Source organism: Hemicordylus capensis, chromosome 6, assembly GCF_027244095.1.
Source record: "Hemicordylus capensis ecotype Gifberg chromosome 6, rHemCap1.1.pri, whole genome shotgun sequence".
NCBI classification, from domain to species: Eukaryota; Metazoa; Chordata; class Lepidosauria; order Squamata; family Cordylidae; genus Hemicordylus; species Hemicordylus capensis.
Window position 1 is genome coordinate 65,323,410 of NC_069662.1, and position 22,857 is coordinate 65,346,266.

Here is a 22,857-nt window from a genome sequence, read left to right on the forward strand (position 1 = left end):
GGGGCCCAAGCAGTGGGTGTGGTGCCATATCCTCTCCATACCATGTCACTGGATGAATGCATGTGGTAGGAATGAGTGAATGGCCCTCTGGTATGGCCTGGAACATAGTTTCCCCAAAGAAGATGATCCATCTCACCGTTTACTTTTAGGTGTGCTGTCAGTATTCTCTTATATACCATGATATCTTCATTTGGGTTTTTTAAAAGTCATGCTGTGTGTTTATCTCTGCTTTGCTAACTCCTTTTGTGCCAAGCATGAGGAGGTAATCCATAGTTTGGCTCTTTTCTCCAATCCTAAAGTGGTAGTTAATCTCAGAATTCACTTGATCCCTGAAAAAGGTTCAGAAGGTTCTTGTGAAAAAGGTTCACAAGTCCATGGAGCACTTTCAAGAGTCTTTAATGGGAGAGGGAAGACTATGTTGAGGATATCTATTTATTTATATTTATTAAAACATTTTTATACTGCCCCAAACTTACGTCACTGGGCAGTTTACAACAACCCAGGATCAATGCATCCCAGAGGCATAACTAGGGAAAACGGCACCCGGGGCAAGCACTGAAATTGCGCCCCCCCGCCGCCCCCTTAGCTAAGCAGGGTCCACCCTAGTTTGCATTTGAATGGGAGACTAGAAGTGTGAGCACTGGAAGATATTCCCCTCAGGAGATGGAGCCACTCTGGGAAGAGCATCTAGGTCCCAAGTTCCCTCCATGGCAGCATCTCCAAGATAGGGCTGCAAGAGACTCCTGCCTGCAACCTTGGAGAAGCCGCTGCCAGACTGGGTAGACAATACTGAGCTAAATAGACCAATGGTCTGACTCAGTATATGGCAGCTTCCTATGTTCATAAATACTACTGCAGCACACACACAAGACACCTGTCCCATCCTGACACTCAGCCAACTTCCATAATCAAGATCCTACATACACACACACACACACACACACACACCCCACAACTGCCTACTCCTAGATTTACAAGGAATACAAGCCACACCTAATGGCACAGCAGGGAAGTAAGTTGCCTAGGGAGCAAAAGGTTGCGGGTTCGAATGGAAACACCTATATCGGGCAGCAGTGATATATGAAGATGCTGAAAGGCAACATTTCATACTACGTGGAAGGAGGCAATGGTAAAACGCTCCTGTATTCTACCAAAGAAAACCACAGGGTTCTGTGGGTGCCAGGAGTCAAAACCAACTTGATAGCACAACAACCCACACCAGGGCTACCAACTTTCCAATAAGCCTCTGTAGCTGTGTGTTTGATAGTTGCTTGACAGGCAGAAATTTGCAGCTGAAACATTTCACAGCTCATCCATAATGTTTATCCCTCAACTTACGCAGGCTGAGATGCTATTAAAAGCCACAGATGCAGAAGCAAGGCTGAAAAACTGGCAACCCCCAGTGAGGAACAGAAGAACAGCCCTGCGGGATCAGGCCAGAGGCATATCTAGGGAAAATAGTGCCTAGGATGGGGAACCTTGGCACTCTAGCTGTTTTTGAACTACAACTCCAGGGAAGGGCAAGCACTGAAATTGCACCCCCTGTCCAAGCATCTGACACCCATCTTTCAGATAACTTCACCATAATATCAGCTCAAAAATACAAGTCAAGCTTGTTAATCTTTTAATTAACAAATTATGGCACTACTACATGAACATTATAATTGCACCTTCCTTGCCCCTGAGGCTGAAGGTGGCCTAAAGTCCTCAGACTAGTAGCCACTGATAGAGCTGACTACTGTAAGGCTGCAATTCTATGCTCCTTGACTTGGAAGCAAGTTCCCTGAACCCAGTGGCACTTACTTCTGAGTAGATAGGCACAGGATTGGGTTGCTCATGAAGTTGTGATTTTTCTCTTTGTTTGTGTCAGCTTAGTAGAATGCTGAATCCTACATGTTTGGATGCAGCATTTAAGAAGTGCCCATTGCAGCTTTAGGGGCAAACTAGGTCTAGGCAAAATGAAGCAGTTTTGAGTTATTTAAATTTAGGGTGGTGAGGTGACTAAACATGTTCTTAGTACTCTCCCTCTGAAATAAATGCTTCTTAAAATTGCTTAACTTTGTCTGGAAGAAGAAATCAATAAGAAATCCAGATGCTATAATCTTACAATCCTTCTAAACATACTACCTGAATGTAAGTCCATCTGTAGAGAATTGGATTTATTACAAGTAAATTATTTACAACTGGTGTATAGGAGTTCATCAATGCTGAACTTAAACATAAACTGTAATATATGTATAAACTTCACAAGGGTTTCTCTCCCTCTCCCCGTTCTTGTTTCATTCCAGCAGCCTCTTAATTAATGGCAGTATTTTGAAGAGGGTGGGTGGAGGGAAACCACATATCCCCTAAACAGGACATTTCTTGAAAGGCTGAAATATTCTAATAATGCACAATGCTTTTAATGTGCTCAGAGTAGCTCTTAAGCTTGCTAAATCCACGTTATTTCCTGTTTCAAACTACAAAATCAGACAAATAATTAAACTTTGTGAAGGATCAATTCTCTCTCGTTTTAAGCCCCGCTCTCTCTTGCTCTCTCTCTCTCTCTCTCTCTCACACACACACACACAGCACCTTATACTTCCCAATCAACGCTTTAAACTCCATTCCATTCATTATCTTCCTGCAGCCATGGTTGAGAAAACAAACAACACACCGATAACTAAGCGAGATAAGAACTTCAAGTCTTTACAGTTTCATTTTAAGAGCTGCTGTGTCTTCTTAAGACAAGTAGCGGCTGGGTGAAAGCAGGGGCGTAACTATAGGGGGGGCGGGGGGGCACGTGCCCCCGGCGCCACCCTGGCAGATCACGTGGGGGCGCCAAAAAGTGGCTCCCCCCCGCCGCTCCCCCTGGATCGCCCACCGATCGCTCGCCCACTGGCGGCAGGCATGCGGGCAGCAATTTTTTTTTTTTAAAAAATTCCAATCAGCCAGCGGGGGCGCCACACTGGGCGCTGCTCACTGTCACTACTGCTGCCGCAACTGCTGTCTCCTCCGGTTCCGGGAGGGTGGCGCCGCAGGCCCCCGCACTTGCACAGGCACACACGCAGTGCTGTGCACTGCACTCGCAAATCAAGAATCCGACAGAGTCCGGGCAGGCGGCGGGGCGGGGCTCGCTGGTTCACTTCAGTCAGCGCATGTCCCTGCGACCACGTGGGTGGATTGTTGAAGAGAGACTGTGCTGTTTGCAAACTCGTGCTGACTGCGTGTGCTGTGCTGTGAACTGTAGCCTGTGTACTGCCGTTTTTGACCTGATTTGATTTTGCCCACCACTGCCCTGCTTCTCGCTGGCTGCATTCTTTGATTCTACTCCCTCCCCAGCCCCAAAGTAAGCAAACTGCCTATATATCTCTTTCTGACACTTCTTGTGTCTCGCTCCGTGTGTTTGTCTGTGTGTGTCACGCCCTCTTCTTCAGCAACATCAAATGACTGGGAAGAATGCAGGAGCTGCACAATTTTGGGGCAATGAGAGGAGTGATTGCAAAGAAGATAAATGCTGCATTTGCTACTTTGTAGCTTTCCTTTTCATGCTCTGTTTTTGGGGAGGGGGGCACAGATGGAAGATGGGGGAAGTGGTGCAAAATGTAATACCTATGTATTGCCTTTCTCCCATTCTAGTCAGGATGTGTAAAGCAAAAGAGTAAATCTTTCCATTTTGTGCAGCACCTTTTCGCTGCCTATGGATCCCAAGTTTATTTGTAGCCCGTCTGTGAAGTGCATTCTTTCAGAATAGCATTTACTTGAAAGCAAGAAGAGACCCAGCGAGGGGAGCGAAGAGCCCCACTAGGCAGTGCTGCCGCAGCAGCATGCTGTCTCGCTTGCCAGCTACTACAATCCCCCCTTCAGGCTAAAGCCAAGTGAAGAGACAGAGAAAGAGCGGAGGGGGTGGGGGGAGGCGCGCCCAAAAGGCTGGATTGTTAAGAGCTCCGAAGGGGACTGGGAAGGGCTATAAGAATGCCACGAGACAGCCTTAAGCCAGCAGCCACCTAGTAGGACGAGCTGGGCTGGCTCCCCTCCCCACTAAGGGAGAGTCTGCATTACTGAGCCCGGACAGGAGACCAGAGATACTGACAGCTTCCCCAGAGTCCAAACCGAAGAGCTCCTCTCAGCGAGAGGGGGGAAGGCAGGGAGGAGGTGAGCTTGTTAAGTTAAAGCTCAGTTAGCACCGCTCTGAAATGAAATATAGTTCAGAGAGTCACTAGTCTGTAAGAAGGGAAAGGCTTGATTGTTGATATTGACCATAATTCCTTGCAGACTTATGCAGAAAAGTAGTACTAGGAAGTTTATTCCTGGCTGTGAGGGTTTCTTCGCCTCAGATGCTTTATTTACTGAAGGAAGGCAGGGTTGTCTCTCCCCCCGCCCCTTGGACTAAGATGGATAATTTCCTGAACAGAGACTTCTTCTCGGGTAGACCCATCTGAAGGTCGAGTTAGGCATGTAAACATCTTTTTTTAGTTCACAAAGGGAGAGAAGAGACAGCCTGAGACACACCTTACAAACAAAGCAGATTTGCAGTCATATTCGGGGGGGGGGGTCACTCACTTATAGCCACACTTTAAAGGCAGGATTCTAGGCAGAGACTTTGCTGATGTGCCTAAGCTGATGATTTGTAATATATGCATTTTTTAAAGTATTGCCTTAGCAGTAAAATATTATCCTTTAAAATATTGTAATATGTTGAGCAACCCAGCAGAGAGGTGGGGGGATGGGGCGTTTTAGATAGTGGGAAAGGATTAACAATTGTTTATGAATAGATTTGGTTTCTGTTTCTGGGAACTTGATCAAAGGCTGTTAGCTCTGTTTTAAGACCTTGTGCCAAGAGTTCTCAACTTCTAGTCCAACATCATTTGGGGACCCAACTCCCATCATGGCTTTTAGAAATAATCTACTTGTACATGTGTTTTCTGGAAAATCCTTTACAAACATTGGTTTCAGGAAAAAATCCACTTAGACACATGGTTTCCTTTATGTCAAGCTCATTTTTAAGTTGAGGCTGCACAAATATTTTAAATAAGGAGTTATAGATTGTATCCCCCTGTCAAATTTAATTTTAAAGGCTGTAATTATGTATTTGTGATCTTGATATATTGAAGTATATTAAATGTATTGGTATATCCATATTAAGCTTTCATGATTTAGGGTACTCTCTTATTAATATAGTGACCTAAGTATAATGTAGTATGTATCATCATTGCATCATAATTCTGTTGTTTGAGATACAGGCCAACTCCACAGGGTTGTTGTGAGGGAAAAACACATGTGTCAGTCAGATGTATGTTGGGGGGCGGCGAGGGGGGGCGCAATTTCAGTGCTTGCCCCGGGCGCCGTTTTCCCTAGTTACGCCTCTGGGTGAAAGAGAGGAGGGGGAGGGGAGTCAACTATTCCCTTAAAAGGGCATGGGGAGCAGAGGTAATCGGCTGCACACATGCAGGGTTATAGCTAGGAGAAGAGTGAAAGCAAATAAAAAGATTTAGGAACAACTAGTTTCAATTAGTGCCTCCAGGAGAGAACAGTGTTGAGCCCTGGCAAACGTTAAACCTTGCTTCACTTCCTCCCATCTCAGAGCCTCACTTCCTCTCAACCTGCGTTTGGGAAAAGCTGACGACAATTTGGTGCCCTTTTGGAACAGTCATTCTTCCCTCATGAATTATTCGTAATAGGGATGGGTGGCTCTTCTGCAGCAGCCTTTATGAAGAAGCAGCGCGGAGCGCACCAAGGATATTTGGCTGGAGAAAGACATTTCCCCGGCGCAGAGGGGAAGCAAGCTGCTCATGGATTATTCATGATCGGGGGCGTGGCCATGCTGGAGGGTGGGAGATCTCGGGACAAGATCTTATTGTTTCTTGGTAGCATAATTTGTCACACGTACATTTTTTCTTCTTCTTCTCTTGCAGAAAGCTCTGCACTCTCTCTCTCTCTCTTTCTCTCTCCCCTTCTCCCTCTCGTATTTTCTTACTGTTGTTGGCTGCTAATTCATGGCTCCGGCCGGCTCCTTGCGGCGCAGGGACACTTTCCCGCCGCCTCTTCCTCCTCCCTTCTCCCTGTGGCTCTCCTGCCCTCCAAAGCTCACCCGCCTCCTCCGAAGTTCCTGGAGTTGCCGGAGTCAAAGCGGAGCCGCCTTCCGCCCACCAGAAAAGCAAGACCAGGCGACTCAGCCTGCCTCTGCCCCTTGCCCAATGCCTTGCAATGCAGCACGAGTGCGGGAATACAAAGGAAACTAGTCAATGGGGGGGCATGGCGCCGGCGCTGTGAGGAAGGGACCACTGGGGGGCGCCGAAATTTTTATTTTAATTTTTTTTAAAAAAATTTTTAAAAAATTTTGTGATCGGCTGGGGTCATGGTGGCGCCCCCCACGTGACCTGCGAAGATGGCGCCGGGGGCACGTGCCCCCCTGCCCCCCCTATCGTTATGCCCATGATGCATCCTTAATGTTAATCCAGAGGACCTAGTCAAAGAGGGTAAAGGAGGGCAGTTTGGCTAAATTCTAGCTGATTACTCACTGTTGTCTTTATTTCCTCTGCAGTGCAGTCTTGTAGCTGGAGATACTTCTGGTGGGGTGGGGGAGCCAGCTGGCTAAGAGGGATGGATATGTGGAGTCTGGCTTCTCCTAGCTTGCTGCCCAGCCTCTAGTGTCTTCAGAGTGCCACAATGAACAGTGGAATAAAAGATCTTACAAGGCTGAGATGTTCACAGCATGGGCACATGGTAATGATTTTAACACCTGCTTGCTGTGCCCAATTGCTTCCCAAACCTACTACATCTCTCTTCTATTTGCCTGTGGCTGATCAAACAGGATGTTCCACACAGCAAAACCACACTCCTCCTCCCTTATAGATTGAGCATCACACCACACACATACACACACATAATTTGTGTTGTATTGTTATACATTTTGTATTGGCATTGCTAAATGTTTTATATCATTTATTGCACATTTTCATGAGAATCTTCAATAAAGTCAAAAGTGAAAACTGTTGCATGCCAAATACCCAGTACTGTAAAAAATATTATACTAAATGCCCTAAATGAACATCCACTATCAAAACCTGCTAAATACTAAATATTGTTGAATGTCAACAATCAACCTCTGTCACATACAACTGGATCTCACATATAGGCAGAGAATATCAGAACTATATTTGACATCAACATTCACAGGAGAAACATGAGCTGAAATTTATATCAGCATTAGTGGTGGTAATAATGTTAGTGGATAATAATAGCAATATGATGTCAGAAAGGAACCTCTACAGAAAGGAAATAGAGAGAAGAAAATATAGAGGTCATTCACACAATCAAAAACTGTGTTCTACCTGGGTTTGGGAGCTACATATGCTCCCAATTTTCAGTTGTGTGGAAGCAAGGTAGGAGGAAAACCTCAGTAGCTTTTCCTCCTACCTTGCTTCCTTCCACACAATCGCTTCTACACAGGTTTGCCTTGCTGCCACTCAACCAAAAGTTGGGAGCACACACAGCTCCCAAACCCAGGTAGTACACAGTTTTTGACTGTGTGAATGACATCATAGACAAATTAGGCAGTGGGACAGAGAGGGGAGAACAGGTAGCACATACTGAAGATGTACGTGTCACAACGCACCAGTTTAGACAATCCACCACCCACTGCTTGTCCTAATCTCATGGAGGAGGAACATGGGCATACATGTCTCCCACCATCTGCTATGCCATCCTACTGTTGCCTAGTCACCTGTGGGGTCAGGGTAAGTGTGCAGTTAGGCAACAGTGGGGTGGCATGTTGTGGCCTTTCCACATACGCCCTTATTCTTCTGAATTATTGTGAGAGTGTTGTCTGAAGCTATCCAAAGTTTCCACAGTATTTAAGAGCTCATCTAGTGTAGTGATTAGCAGGCTGGACCTGGAGCAGGGAGACTTGGGTTCAAAGCCTCATTTGGTAGATTGTTTACTGGATGCCTTTAGTCTAGTACAGGGTTGCTCAACAGGCCCTCCTGAAAAAGTTGGCCTGCAAGTCCCATAATCCCTGGTTTTGGGCCATTGTGGCTGGGGAGTATGGGAGTCATAGTCCAAAAACTGGGGTAGGGGAGACAAAGTTGAGCTGGCCTGATTTAGTAGTTACCACTAGATCAATCTTACCTCACAAGAGTTGTGAGGGAACAATAGGATGAAAGAGATACAGCACCCTGAACTCATTTGAAGAAAAGCAGGTCTGGATACAAGATCTGTGGAGGACAATTGTAAACCCCCGTTTTGTAACAGAGTAGGTCAGAGTAGGCCAGAATATGATTTTGTCTCAAGCACAATTGTATTCATCCCTACCAGACCTAACAGCAGAGAATAGAAAGTCAGGCAGGACAGAAAGAATTGTTTGGCAGTTTTCCCCTTTCCATCACTGCAGAAGAAGGGAATAAGAACACAACCAATTACTGCATCTGACAAGTGGATTCAACATCCAGCAAGAAGAAGTAGGGATAGGAACTACATCCTGCCCAAGCAATCATCAGTCAACAAATTGATTTCTGATGGTAGGAAAGAAAAGTGTGAGGTGGGGGAAGAGATTGGCTGAGCTATCAGCTTTAAATTCTAGATTTAGACTTGGCTAGAGCTTCTGCAAACAAAAGCTATCAAGCTGATAAAGCTAGATAAGTGGTTTCTTGTGTGAGAACAAAAGGAAAATTATAACATTAGACAAGGCAGTTTAAAGAAAGCAATATATTCCCAATGTAGCAGTGAAGAGTCAGAAATCAGAAACTTGAAACTCCTAAAATGAATTAGTAGAAACTGGATTTTAAAGAAAAAAAAATATTATGGTCTACTAGCAAAATATGGGAGTATATATGGAGTTGCTGTGCTGGCTGTTGCTTACTTCTCTATGTCTACATTGACACAAGCCAGACATTATAAACATGGCAGTCTTGGCTTTTCTGGTGAAATAAGCTGGTTTCTAGTTAAGATGACTATGGGGCGATTCTCACGATCAACAAAAATTGGGCTAGCAGAGGCTAGCCCGATTTTTGTTGACCGTAAGAACCACCGGGCTCGCAGCCAAGCCCGGTGGTTCTTGAGCGGGTAACCTGCTCGAGAACCCCTGGTAAAAAGCAGGTTTGCGGAGCAAGCACTCCAGCAAACCTGCTTTTTACAATTGTGAGTACCCGTGGTGCGCCTTTGCGCCATGCCTACTCACAAGTAGACCCCCGGCCGGGAGGCGAAAAGCCACCTCCTGGCTCCGGGGGTCTCCCCAGTATGCCGTGGGGCTTGCAGGGGCCACGTGCCCCCCGCTCCCCCCACCCCCCCACCGGCTCCATCACGGAGCTGGCTATTGTGTGGGCAGCCGATTCGGCTGCCCAGGGCTCCCTGCCCGCTCATCTGCGGGGAGAGCGGGCTTAGCCTGCTCTCCCCGCAGTTTTTTAAAAAGCAGGTCTCACGGATCGTGAGACCCGCCTCTATGAGAGTTCATATTATGGTTCCTGGTACCAAAAAGACACCAATGTCTCCCTAAAGCAGGGGGAAGCAGTATTGTGATACTATGCAATTCCCAGAGAATAGGGGCATTTGGGGTGCTCTCCCCCAGATTAAAGGTTGCAAGTTACCAAAATATATTAACCCCCTCTCTGAGGTTACAGATGCTGAGATCATTCACACAATGAGGCTATTCTCACAACCTCCCCAAACCAGGCTGAGGGAGACCAACCTGGTTTGGGGAGGTGGTATGCAGCACCACATGTCTCCCAGCTGCTAGCCTTCCAAAGTACCCCTCCCCTAAAATGAGGTTAGTGGAGCGAGCACTTCACTAACCCCATTCTTTTGATTGTGAGTCACCACACCATGGCAACTCACAAGGAGATCCCTAATTGGGAGCCAACAACAAGCCTCCTGGCCTTGGGAGTCTCCCCAGAATGCCACGCGCACTCACACAGGTGTTCTGGGAATTCCGGAGCCCAGGCGGTCCCCGATCTCTGCCACCCCCACTGGCTCTGTGAAGAATCGTGTGGGCATCTAATCATGTGGGTGACTGATCCTGCCACCCAGGACTAGGCAGATGCTTATGTGTGGAGAGAGCGGACTTGACCCATTCTCCCCGCAAAACCCCACACTACTTGTGTGGAGAGTCTCAATCAAAAATGGTGTTCTACCCAGGTATAGGAGCTGTGTATACTCCCAGTTTTCAGTTGTGTGGGACCAAGGTAAGATGAAACCCTGGGTAGAAGTGATTGTGTGAAAGCAAGCTAGGAGGAAAACCTGGTGAGCTTTTCCTCCTACCTTGCTTCCACACGATCACTTCTACCCAGGTTTTCCTCTTACCCTGCTTTCACACAATCAAAAAATGGGAGCACACACAGGTCCCAAACTCATGTAGAACAGTTTTTGATTGTGTGAATGACCTCACTGAGGAGCTTCACGCTATCAGTGTGAAGCACCTGAGAGGGTTCTGTGGAGAGAGCGGGCTTAGCCCACTCTCCCTGCAGATGAGAAACCGCTCGTAGCCGGGTGGCCGGATCGGCCACCCACACGACGGCTGGCTCCATCAAAAGGGGTCACCCCTTTGGGGGAGCCACTTTGGGGGCAACGAGGGTGAGGCTCAGGTGGGATTTTTTGGCTTCTGTTGTTTTCAGGTCCTAGGTTTTTCAGATGTGTCTTGGTTTGTCTGGGGATGGGGAGACGGTGGTGGTGGGGGTGTCCACTCACTGTGGCGTGGCTATTCCGGTGGAGGTGGGGAATAGAAGAAATAAAGTTGGCTGGTCAGTGCATCATTATACAGGAAGGGAAGCCAGAAATCTATTAGCTGTTTCCCCTTCTGGCTGTCCTGCCAGCTCTTTGACCTTGGGGAGCAGTGCTAACCTCCCACAGACCCTCACCTTGCTCCTCTGTAATGCCAAGTCTGTCCAGAATAAGTTGGAAACAATGCATAATTTGATTCTGGATGAAGGGGCAGACCTGGTATGTATTACAGAGACATGGTTGGGGGAGGCTGGTGGCCAAGTCTGGTCCCAGCTTCTCCCTCCAGGGTACTTTGTTGAGGAGCAGGTGCGGAGATGTGGGCGGGGAGGTGGAGTGGTTGTGGTCTAAAAGAATAACCTCTCCCTGACCAGGATCCCTGTGGAAGTGTCTGACCATATTGAATGTGTATACTTAAGTTTGGAGACCAAGGATAGACTGGGACTTCTGTTGGTGTACTGATTGCCCTGCGGCCTGATGGAGTCCCAAACTGAGCTGACGGACTTGGTCTTGGGTTTGGCATTGGAGTCTCCCAGGCTTGTGGTGCTGTGGGACTTCAATGTCCACTTTGGGACCAATTTGTCTGGGGTGGCTCAGGAGTTCATAGCAGCCATGACAACTATAGGCCTTTCCCAAAGGGTCTTGGGACCAACGCACATTGCAGCTCACTCGCTTGATCTGGTCTTTCACTCTGATTAGGGTGGTGTTCCATGGGTGGGGACTCAGATAATTTCTCCATTGTCATGGATGGACTACCATCTGGTTAGCGCTGGACTCACAGTCACACCCCACACTCGCAGGGGTGAGGGGCCCATTAGAATGGTCTACCCAAGAAGGTTATTGGACCCAATAGGGTTCCAAGAAGTCTTGGAGTGATTTAGTGTTGGCTCTGCTGGTGATCTAGTTGATGGCCTGGTGGAGAACTGGAACAGCAAGCTCACCAGGACAGTAGACATGATCGCACCTAAGCGTCCTCTCTGACCCGCTTCAAAATTGGCTCCTTGGTATACAGAAGAACTATGGGGGTGAAGTGGAGAGGAAGATGACTAGAGCACAAGTGGAGGAAGACTCGACTCGAATCCGACAGATTACAACATAGAGCACATTTGAAGATCTATGCTCTGGCAATAGAGGTGGCAAAGAAGCTATTCTTTTCAGCACATATTGTGTCCACAAGTTTATGTCCAGCGGAGTTGTTCAGGGTTGTGAGAGGACTAGTGAGTCCTCTAATCAGAATTTGGAACCATCTATTCCCCGCTGTGACGTGTTTAATGATTTTTGTGTGGATAACATCTCTTGTATTAGGGCCGACTTAGATTTAGATCCCACAATTACTTCAGTATCTGAATCAGAGGTGTCCAGTGACTCCTCCCATGTGGTTAGGCTGGATAAGTTTCAGTCTGTGACTTGTGAGGATGTGGACAAGCTGCTTGGAGTGATGTGGCCTACCACCTGTTCTCTTGACCCTTGCCCGACATGGCTAAAACTATCTGGCAGGGAGGTTGTTGTAGAAGACCTAGTAGAGATCATAAATGCTTCTCTAAGGGAGGGCAGGATGCCTCCTTGCCTTAAGGAGGAAATTATTAGACCACTTCTGAAGAAGCCTGCCTTGGATTCCTCAGAGTTGTGCAACTATAGGCCTGTCTCCAACCTTCCATGGCTGGGCAATTGAGAGGGTGGTGGCCTCCCAACTCCAGGCAGCCTTGGATCAAACTGATTATCTAGACCCTAATCAGACTGGCTTTCGGGTGGGCTATGGGGTGGAGACTGCCTGGGTCGGCCTGATGGATGATCTCCAAATGGCAATTGACAGAGGAAGTGTGATTCTCTTGGTCCTTTTGGACCTCTCGGTGGCTGTTGATACTATCGATCATAGTATCCTTCTGGAGCATCTAAGGGGGTTGGGGGTGGGAGGCACTGCTGTGCAGTGGTTCCTCTCTTACCTCTCAGGCAGATTCCAGATGCTGTCCCTTGGAGAATGATGTTCTTCAAAAACTGAACTTCATTATGGTTTCCCTCAGGGCTCCATATTGTCTCCGATTTGTTTAACATCTACATGAAACCGCTGGGAGAGATCATCAGGAGATTTTATGCAGGGTGTTATCAGTATGCTGATGACACCCAAATCTTTTTATCCATGTCAACAGCATCAGGAGAAGGTATAACCTCCCTAAATGTCTGCCTGGAGGCAGTGATGGGCTGGATGAGAGGTAACAGGCTGAGACTGAATCCAGATAAGACAGAGGTACTTATTGTGTGGAGTCGGAACTCAAAAGACAATTTTGATCTACCAGTTCTGGATGGGATCACACTTACCCAGATGGAACAGGTATGCAGTCTGGGGGTGCTTCTGGACAAACAACTCTCCATGGTGTTGGAGAGTTGGAGAGTTGGAGAGGCAGTGGCCAGAGATGCCTTTATATGAAACTGCAGTCAGTCCAGAAAGCGGCAGCCAGGTTGGTCTCTGGGTCATGTTGGAGAGACCATATAACTCCTATCTTAAAAGACCTACACTGGCTGCCGATACGTTTCTGGGCAAAGTACAAGGTTTTGGTTATAACCTATAAAGCCCTAAACAGCTTGGGCCCTGGGTATTTAAGAGAATGAAACTATTCTCACAACCAGCAAAAACAGGGCTTGAGGTCTGAAGGCGGTAGGCGGGGTAGGCAGGGCGGTAGGTGGTAGGCGGGGTTAGCCTACCATGTGGAACCTTGGCAAACCCTCAAACAGGGCTCTGTCAAAAGAGGGTCACCCACTTCCCAGCCCCTCCTCTAAAGCCAGGTTCAGCAAGCAGGGGAGGTTGCTTACCCCCTCCCAGTGCCCATGTAGAGCCACGGAACTCTGTGGGACGCTGCTTGAGGCTCCTTCCCCTGGGATACCATAGAGCCTGGATCACAGAGTGGGCTGCAAAGCACAGCAGAAGTTTGTTTGGGGAAAGCCTGTCCAGCAAACAGCACTGAGCTTCCTTAAAGTGGCAGGCACCTTGCAAATGAGCCCAAGGGAAAATATGAACATAGGAAACTGCCTTGCCTTCCACTGAGTCAGACCATTGGTCCATCCAGTTTAGTGCTGTCCCGAGGCGCTCAGGCAGGATTCCCACTCAGCCCGACCTGGAGATGCCAGGCAGGGAGCTCAAAATCAAATCCTTCTTCCTGTAGCAGCCCTATCCCCTAAGCGGAATAGTTGCACAGACACATATCATACTATTCATTCATTTGACATTTTACTAGCTGACCCTGCATAGAGCATCTGTCTGGTCTTGCACTGAGTCTGTGGCATTGCACCCCCACAACACTCTTGCTTGCTCTCGGCACCCCTGCTTGTCCCCCGCAAGTCTTTCACCACTCCCGCAATGCTCTCACTCACTCACATCACCCCCGCTTGCCCCTGCAAGTCTCTCACCACTCCCGCAATGCTCTCGCTCACTCTCGCCACCCCCGCTTACCCCGCAAGTCTCTCGCCACTCCTGCCATGCTCTCGCTCACTCTGCCCCCCCGCCCGCCACCCGCAAGTCTCTCACCACTCCCAGAATGCTCTTGCTCACTCTCGCAACCCCCGCTCGCCCCCCACAAGTCTTCCCGCCCGCAAGTCTCATGCTCGTGCTCTCTGTCCTCCATCTTTCTATCTCTGTCTTGCAGTCCTTGCTTCCCCCTGCCACTGCCAGGGACTGTCGCTTGCTCGCCTGACAGCCTCTGAGCTCCCTGCTCCCTGCCGCTTCACTGCGCAGCTCAGCCAACTGTCTGCTGTCTGCAGCCCTCAGAGCCAACTGTCCAGCTCACGAAGCTGCCCCCAGCCTCTGAGCTCCCTGCTGCTTCACAGCACCCCCGATCCAACTGTCAAACTGCTTTCCAGCAGGGCGCATGGCCTGTCTAGAAGAATTAATAATATAGAATATCCCACTCTTCCTCCAAGGAGCCCGAAGCAGTGTTCTACATACTCAAGTTCCTCCTCACAACAACCCTGTGAAGTAGGTCAGGCTGAGAAAGAAGTGACTGGCCCAGAGTCCCCAAGCAAGTATCATGGCTGAATGGGGATTTTTGTGCTCCTCCCTGTCCCCTGCAAGTCACTGGACAAGAGCAGGAGTGTCCCTGCCCTTGCTTGCAGCTGCCCTTGCCTGCAGCGTGGTGTAGTGGTTAGGGTGCTGGACTAGGACTGAGGAGACCCGAGTTCAAATCCTCATTCAGCCATGAGACTTGTTGGGTGACTCTGGGCCAGTCACTTCTTTCTCCGCCTGACCTACTTCACAGGGTTGTTGTGAGGAGGAACCTGAGTGTGTAGTACCCCGCTCTGTGCTCCGCCGATTCCTAAACTGCACAGGTGATTGGGCTGCTGCTCTCCCCTTCCTGTCCTGGTGCCGGGGGGGGGGGCAGTGCATGCTTGTCTACTATATGGTAAGAAGAAGCCTGCAGCAGGGTGGAGCATCAAAGGAGAGAGTAGCTGCCATGGGGAGAACGGCTTCGATGAGGACCCACCAGCGCTCCCCTCCCAGAGGTAGCAGGACCAGTGCACACAGCAAAGAGTGTTCCTTGCCTCTGGGTGACATTTAGGCACAAAAGGCGCAGGAGCTCAAGGCAGCAGCCATGCAGATGTTTGGCTTCAGGCACTGCTGTCTGCACACGCTCTGAAACACTGTGATCCATGTGAATTTCTCCTTTGAGGAAAGATGCTGGGTCCAGCTTCTTGGAACACAGCCCCCCTTATTTGTGTTAGCCTGCCCTATGGGCACCTGTGCCTGAGAGGAGAGAGGAGATGAGGTGTATGGACAGTGAAACCTCGGGTCCTTTGGTAGGGGGATAGGCATGACCGCAAGGTGTTGCAGGATGGCATGACAGGGTGAGCTTTGTGGAGAGATATGGCCGCTTCTTCTCAAGGGAGGTGGTGCAGTCCCGGTGCAAGATCCCTGGGAAGAAAGAGAATCCCCACCCATAGATAGAGTGCAGAAGGATGGGTAGCAAGGGGCACCACTGATAGAGTGATGCGAGTGTGGAAGAACTGCTTGCTCACTTGCCTGCTCACTCACTTGCCTGTCCACTCATTTGACCCCTCCCCACCACTTGCATGCTTCTGCACCCCTCCCCACCCACTTGTTCATCCTCTTGCCCCCTCTCAGCCCTCTCCCCAAGCCCCCAGCCCCAAACATGTGTCTCTCATTCTGGCAATGAAATGTTGGCAACCCCAATATGTATGTGCTTGCATGTGTAGAGTGTGTGTGCCTGCTCTGGTGTGACATGTCCTGCACACCAAGAGGGATGGCGGGGCGGGGGGGGGGCTGGAGCTGGCCCCCGTGGTGGCGGGGGGGGGTGGAACAGGAGTGACCGTGACCGCTGGACTGACAGACTGTCCACGCAAGGGTCACGGAGGTGAATGGTCAGCCCAGCAGCTGCTCCCGCTCTGCCCGCCACTGCCCCTTGCAAAGTATTTTGGCCTCATGGTGGCAATGGCAGCGGTGGCGGGGGGCTTGCGGTGGCCCCAGGGGGCTCAGCGGCAGGCAAAGCAGCTCCTACACCCACTTGTCTGGTAACGTGAGTGGCCTCTGTGCACACGCAGAGGACCAAAATGGGTTGGAGATTGACTTCCCTGTTATTTGGGAGGCTGCCAGGGAGTAGCAGTGGCAGATTGATGGGGAGGCAGAGTCGCCACTTGGCAACGTTGGCAGTGGGGGGGGGGGGCAAGGGGGGTTCTTACTGTCTACACACACTATACAGTGGGATGGGGGAGTAGCACGGAGGCCACAGCTGCGGGGAGAGTGAAAAGGTGGTGCAGGTTCCCCCGTCTGTCTTCCCAAGCCATGCTGTTGTACGATGGGATGGGGCGATGGGGGCTGCCAAAGCAAGAGTGAAGGGGGTGGTGGCACATGTGGCAAGGAGGGCAGGTGCACACTCCCCATTGCCTGCTTGTCTACCCCCTGTGATCAGGGGGGCAACTGGACAGGGGTGGTAGGAGACACATCTCATCGCTCTTGCCACCAGCTTAGTGCCTGGGCTAGTTGTGGGGCATCTGGCAGCTGCTCTCACCAGCATCTGGCAACTGCTCCAGGGGACATCTGCTGTGTCCCTCCTGGATCTGGGGTGTGTGTTGGGGTTTGTGTGTGTTCATGTTGGCTTTTCCTCTGCTGACAGCGGCAGCTGCAGCGGCTCTCTTCTCTCTCCTGCCTTGTTGTGAGCAGGGTGTTTTGGGCATGGGGACGGAGTTCAATGCCTTTGACAGTGCTAAAGTTGCCAGGAAAGGGTTAACTGAGGCTACCAATCAGGGAGCAGCAAAGCAGGACTGCAGCTTGGAGCCCTCTGAGTGGTCTCCTTGGGTCATGTGCTTGCCCCTTCCACTCAGGGAACTGCTCTTGTCATGGGCGTGGCTGGAGGACCAACAATGCTACCTGGGGCTGGAGAGAACCTTAAAAAGTTAATCGTGTGTCGCTCACACTCCGTGCTGGGTCTGCAGCATGTGCCTGTCTGTTTGCTATGAGGTAAAATAGGGTTCTATCTGCTTTCAGAATGTAACCCTGTTTTCTGCTCGTCTGAATAGCTTCCAAGTCTTCTTTGCTATGAACCACACCGCCCATCGAGATCATCTGGAGAGGTTCGTCTGCAGTTGCCACCAGCTTGTCTGGTGGCTACTCAGGGACGGGCCTTCTCCATTGCTGCCCTGAGGCTTTGGAACACACTTCCTGATGAAATAAGAGCCTTCCCATCTCTTACAACTTTTAAAAAGGCAGTCAAGATGGATTTGTTTACCCAGGTTTTTAATTAGATATTGTTTTAATTGTGTTTTTAATAGTTTTAATGTTTTACATTTTAATTGTTGCAACGTTTTAATCTTTTTATTGGTTGTTTTTATTGTAAGTCGCCCAGAGAACTTGCATTTTGGATGGTATTAAAATGTGTTAAATAAATAAATAAATAAATAAATCTGCAGCAAGGATACTGATTAGGCAAAAAAAAAAAAAAATCACCAAAATGTCAGCATGGAACTTTATGGGCTGCAGGGTGGCCGTGATAAAAGGCTTGTAAAGAGATAAGGGGTACCTTATGTGGGGCATCTAAGTTTGAAAACTATTGAAAGATACCAGACTCCTGTGACATCTAGTCAAGGCTGGGTTAGTTTGTGACATGTACCCACAAGTGACTGGTTAATAAAATTGCCTTCCTTTTCAATCATGGCAGATTCAGTTTAATTTAGGTAACAATTCCTTTGCTGCCATGGGGCTCATTTCAAGCTTAGATGGCTGAGGCATCAGGCAATATTAGCATAGATATTAAATCTGTTCATTACATGTGCAACATGATCAGAGGAGGCAAGAGACTGGCACTATGCCATTAGGAAAACCTAGGAGGAACCTGAATTGAAATAGCTCCTCATAGCTGAAACTATATTAGGTACCATGTGTAGAGAGTAATGTAGACAAATAGTGCAGGAACAATGCACAAATGTTGAATGGGTGGCCAGAGGAGCACCTAGATAGTTTTGAAGCCTGGACCTAAAGGCCTTTGGCGCCCACCACACCGGCTGCAAGTTGAGCATCGTCCCCCTATACATACATACACCGTGACACACAAAGTGAGGTGATACTCACATACAAGCAAAACTGGGCTGGGTTCCCTTAGCCCAATTTTGCTTGCTCATGAGAACCACTGGGCTCACAGGCGAGCCCAGTGTCTCCACAGCGGCAAGCCCACCTTAATACCCTTCCCTTTAAATGAGGTTAAGGGAGCAAGTGCTCCGTTAACCTCAGTTTAACGATTGTGTGTCAGCCACGGCTGCTCACCGTCACAGAGGGCACACACGGGGAGAAGGGAGGGGGATTCCAGGAATACACCACGCACCCGTGTGGTGCATTACTGGGGCTCCAGGGGGTGCTTTGCTACGCAGTGGCACTTCCCTTCACCCAACCCCTGGAGCTGCCAGGTGAGCCATGGCTGGGCGCAGGAATGCCAGAACCAAGCCGCCACTCATCTCGGCAGGCAAAGCACCCACCTGAGGAAGGGTGTGTGATTGTCTGTGGGGAGAGCAGGTCAAGCCCGCACTCCCCGCGGAGCCCCTTTTGGCTCTGCACATTGGTCGTGTGTAGAGCCTTAGTATTTTTTTTTAACACAAACAGCAACTGAGCTCACAAGAATGTAAGAATATAAAACAGGAGTATTTATGGAAATATGCATTAGCAGAAACATTCCAACATACAACTTAACATATTCCCATTCCACATATTTCTTTCCCCACTCCCCACTCTGTCTCTAAAGCAGAGGTCATGCCCGGCCGCCTGGTACAGATCACAGTCACACTTGGCCTCCTAGCACAGCACAGGCTGGGGATGTGGTGCGGTGACCAGACCACCCTGGACAAACTAAGAAAGATTTGGAGGCTCCCAGGGGGTGTGGAGGGCCTGGACATCCACCCAGAAGTCCAGGGATAAGACCGCCTCTGTGGGTGGCTAAAGGCAAGACATTGTGTAATGAAACAATTACAAACAGTAGATTTTTGCATTAACAGAGACATTGGCAATGGCCAGCTTTTCTTGCACCTCACAGGAAAGTGCAGAGCACTGCCACACCTTAGCAATGTCACTACTGCATATTTTGCAGAAGATATGATGCCCTTGGCATTCTTCAGATGTTTTGTCTGATGCGGGGGCATCTCCAAATTTCCTTCAAATTTAGTGTTAAGCAAAATCTCCAATTTATTAGGAAAATATCCAGTTTATCAGCAACCATGTAATGCTCCTCCCCGCCCTAGCTTCCTTTGGAATTCTTCAGAAATTTCACCTGAGCAGTGGTGGCGAGAGACTTTAAAAGTCCCTACAGGCAATACCACTGGTACCTGGGAGCTGTGAGGAGCAGCAGCGCCCTGTTTGGAATTCCACGTGGTGGCTGCCCCACCTATGCCTTGACTTTTAGCCCCAGCACTTAACTTAAATAAAAGATAGATAGATAGATAGATAGATAGATAGATAGATAGATAGATAATGGTAATAATGCAGGTGGCATCTGTTACTAAATATCTACTTTGCTCCTACTAGAAAAGTTAAACTCTGAGGCATACACTTTTTTCTTTGTGGGAATCTGAGTAGGAGATCCATGGGGCATGCTTCTAAAAAGATGGCACTAATGTTTAGGGTTGTGCATTTTTTTTCTGTTTTGTTTTTGGCCCGAATCCGAAACACCCCCATTTTGTTCTTTGTTCAAAAGCAGCCAATCTGAAACACACCAATTATGTTTTTTGTTTGAAATTGCAAAATCTGAATCCGAAATGTTTTGGATTTTAAAAAATGGCCCCGGGGAAAAACTAGTGGGTGGGAGTGGTAGTGCCCAATGGGTGAAAACTACCACCCACATTTCAGAGGAATTGGGCAAAGGGCTGATTTTTGGTGAATTTTTGAAGTATAGGATTTTTCCCATAGGGAAGAATGGAGGTTTCAGCAAAAGTATAGCTTCATGTTGGGGGGAAATGGGTGGCCCAGAGCAGAGTAGAGTGGGTGGTAATGCCCAGTGGGGGCAAGGAAGCTGCCAGACTTATTTCAAAGGAATTGGGCAGAGGGATGATTTTTAAAGATGTAATGGAGTTTGCGCATCTGTAAAGTTCTTCCCCATAGGGAATGATGGACCTCTATAATTCCTGCCCCATGACTGCACTTGGGGGGCACCAGGGTGGCCCAGAGCGAGTGGTGATGTAGAGCACATAGGGTGCCAACCACCCCCATGGGTTGCTAACCCATGGAGTACTAGGTTCTGTTGTTTCTGAGATTTTTTGAGGGTAGATTCAGATTCTCTGGTAGCATATGAGAGTGGATTCATGGTTTGTCGTTGAAAATCTCATATGCTACCAGAGAATCTATACTCAGAACACCTCAGAAACAACAGAACCCAGCAACCCATGGGGGTGGTTTGCACCCTATGTGCACTACACCACCACTCGCTCCCGGCCACCCCAGTGCCCCCCAGGTGGAGTTATGGGTCTGCTGACAACTCCATTGTTCCCTGGGGGGGACCTTAAAGAAGCATAAACTTCCAACAGTTCCTAAGAAATCAGCGCTTTGCCCTATTCCTTGGGAATCTGGGTTGTGGCAGGCAACCCTTGGGGCACTGCTACCCAACCCACTGTTTTGTCCCTCAGGCCCCCTTTCTGCTCTGAATCTGCCCCAAAGACATGTCAACTTCAGGAATTCTTTAAAAATCAGCCCTTTTCCCAATTCTTTTGGAATCTGGGTGTCAGCAGGCACCCATTGGGGCACTACTACCTGAACCACTCTTCTGCCTCCAAAGCCCCCTTTCTGCCCCAAATCCACCCCAAATAACATCAACATCACACATTAACAACAGCAGAGCTTTGGAAAAAAATCAGGCAGATTTCCAAAGGTCATGCACATCCACATCCCACCCACCCCCGCCCGAAATGCAATTGATCTACACACAACAGTGTGAAACAACAACAATGAAATGCACACTGCCCCACTGGCCAATGAGGGTAAATGCACACTGCCCCACTAGCCAATGAGGCTACATTTTACCGTTAAATTTGCTTAAAAGGAATAAGGAGGCAATTGCCAGCAGATCAGCCCATGCTTTCGCTGGCCAATCTGCAGGCTGGAAGGGCTGGAAATTCAAATAGATGTCAAAACTCAAAATGGAGACTGAAGGAGAAAGACTGTTTGCGATTGCAAAATGGAGTTCCAAAACAGCCGAAACAACAAAATGTTTTGTATCCAAAACAGGGACGTTTTGTTTTGGCTACAAGATTTTCTGTTTTGAGCATTGGGTGTTTTGTTTTGGCTACAAAACAGCCAAAATGGCCTGTTTAGTGCACAAAACGTTTTGTATCCGAAATGAAACGCACATCCCTACTAATGTCTGTACAATGCCACTATCTTTTTTATTCAAGGAAGGGGATCCCACATTCCTCCACTTCATTGTATAGTTGGATGGGTTTGCTATTTGCTGGAGCACTGACTATTATTGGAAGAGTTCATATCCTGAAATTCAAGAGAGGGACATCACAATTTTCAGATTTTTCAGGTAATCAGATTGTCTTAGATTGCACATGTACCCATGTTCTCATAACCAACCTGATGAAAAGGTTAGTCCAATGCATTGCAAGTCTGAAATTCGGAGAACGTATCCACCCCCTTCTCCTTCATAAAATAGATACAGCTCAATTTCTGTCTGCCTCCAGTCTTCTGTCTTTCTCTCTCTCCATCCATCCTCCACCAATCGACTTTTACAGATATTTATCTTTCCTTCACTTTGTTAAATTCAGGTCGGCCTTTGCTAGGGCCAGGTTGAATGTATTACCTTCTGCTATACTCCTAAGCAGGTTTTCTAAAGATTCTACTGCTTTGGGGTTGTGTTCGTGTGGAGAGGGCAGCCTTGAAACTCATTCACATCTTGCTATATTGTCCCCTATATCGTGATTCTAGGAGAGAATGATTTTCTCCAATTTTAGAGCAGTTCCCTGGCAGGCCTGACTCCTTTTATCTTAACTACTGTTTGGCCAACACTAATGATGAAGTCACCAAAATAGTAGCTAAATTCATTTATGGGGCTATGAGACAGACATCTTGCCATGGTTTTCTATAATGTATTTTTAGCTTTATTTGCATGCTTGTTTTTACATTTTTTATATTCTTTTTGATATTTATTGCACCTCTGTATGTTCTTTCTATCGTTTTTCCTCCTGGTTGGCTTAAGGCTGTAATAATAAAATTGATTGATTGATTGACCTTTTACATATAGTTCATCACTGTCATGTGCCATTTTCTCTAATACAAATGAAAGCATATAAATAAAGCAGGGTGAGTGTGCAACAAGGTGATCATTTTCCTCATAGTGTCCTGAGCTGCAGTGATGATCCCATGCTGAACATCAATAACTTATTCAGCGTCAGATAACTGGCTCTTCCAGGTCAGTATTCTCTATGCTGACTGGCAGTGGGTCTCCAAAGATTCAGACAAAGAAGGATATTTACCAGTCTCATCTGAAGAGTCCAGTGATTGAACCTGGAAATGGTATATAAAGCATTAAAAAAGCAGTATATAAATGTTCGTCATATTCAAAAGTTTTGTATGCAAAGCAGGTGCACTACCACTGAGCTACATCACCTCCTACTGCAAAGGAAGTGAACTGAGGCTGAAAGACCAAAGTGTGGGTGTAAGGAGGCCAGGTTGTAAATGAGCACAACATG

At 48.2% G+C, this 22,857-nt stretch overlaps 1 long non-coding RNA gene across 1 annotated transcript; it reads left to right on the forward strand.

Annotated features, from left to right (window-relative positions):
• Nucleotides 1–17,079: 17,079 nt before the first annotated feature.
• Nucleotides 17,080–22,392, forward strand: LOC128330716 (uncharacterized). The gene is made up of 2 exons (XR_008310224.1): nucleotides 17,080–17,152; nucleotides 21,559–22,392. It is a non-coding gene; the product is annotated as an uncharacterized LOC128330716 (long non-coding RNA).
• The last annotated feature ends 465 nt before the right edge of the window (nucleotides 22,393–22,857 follow it).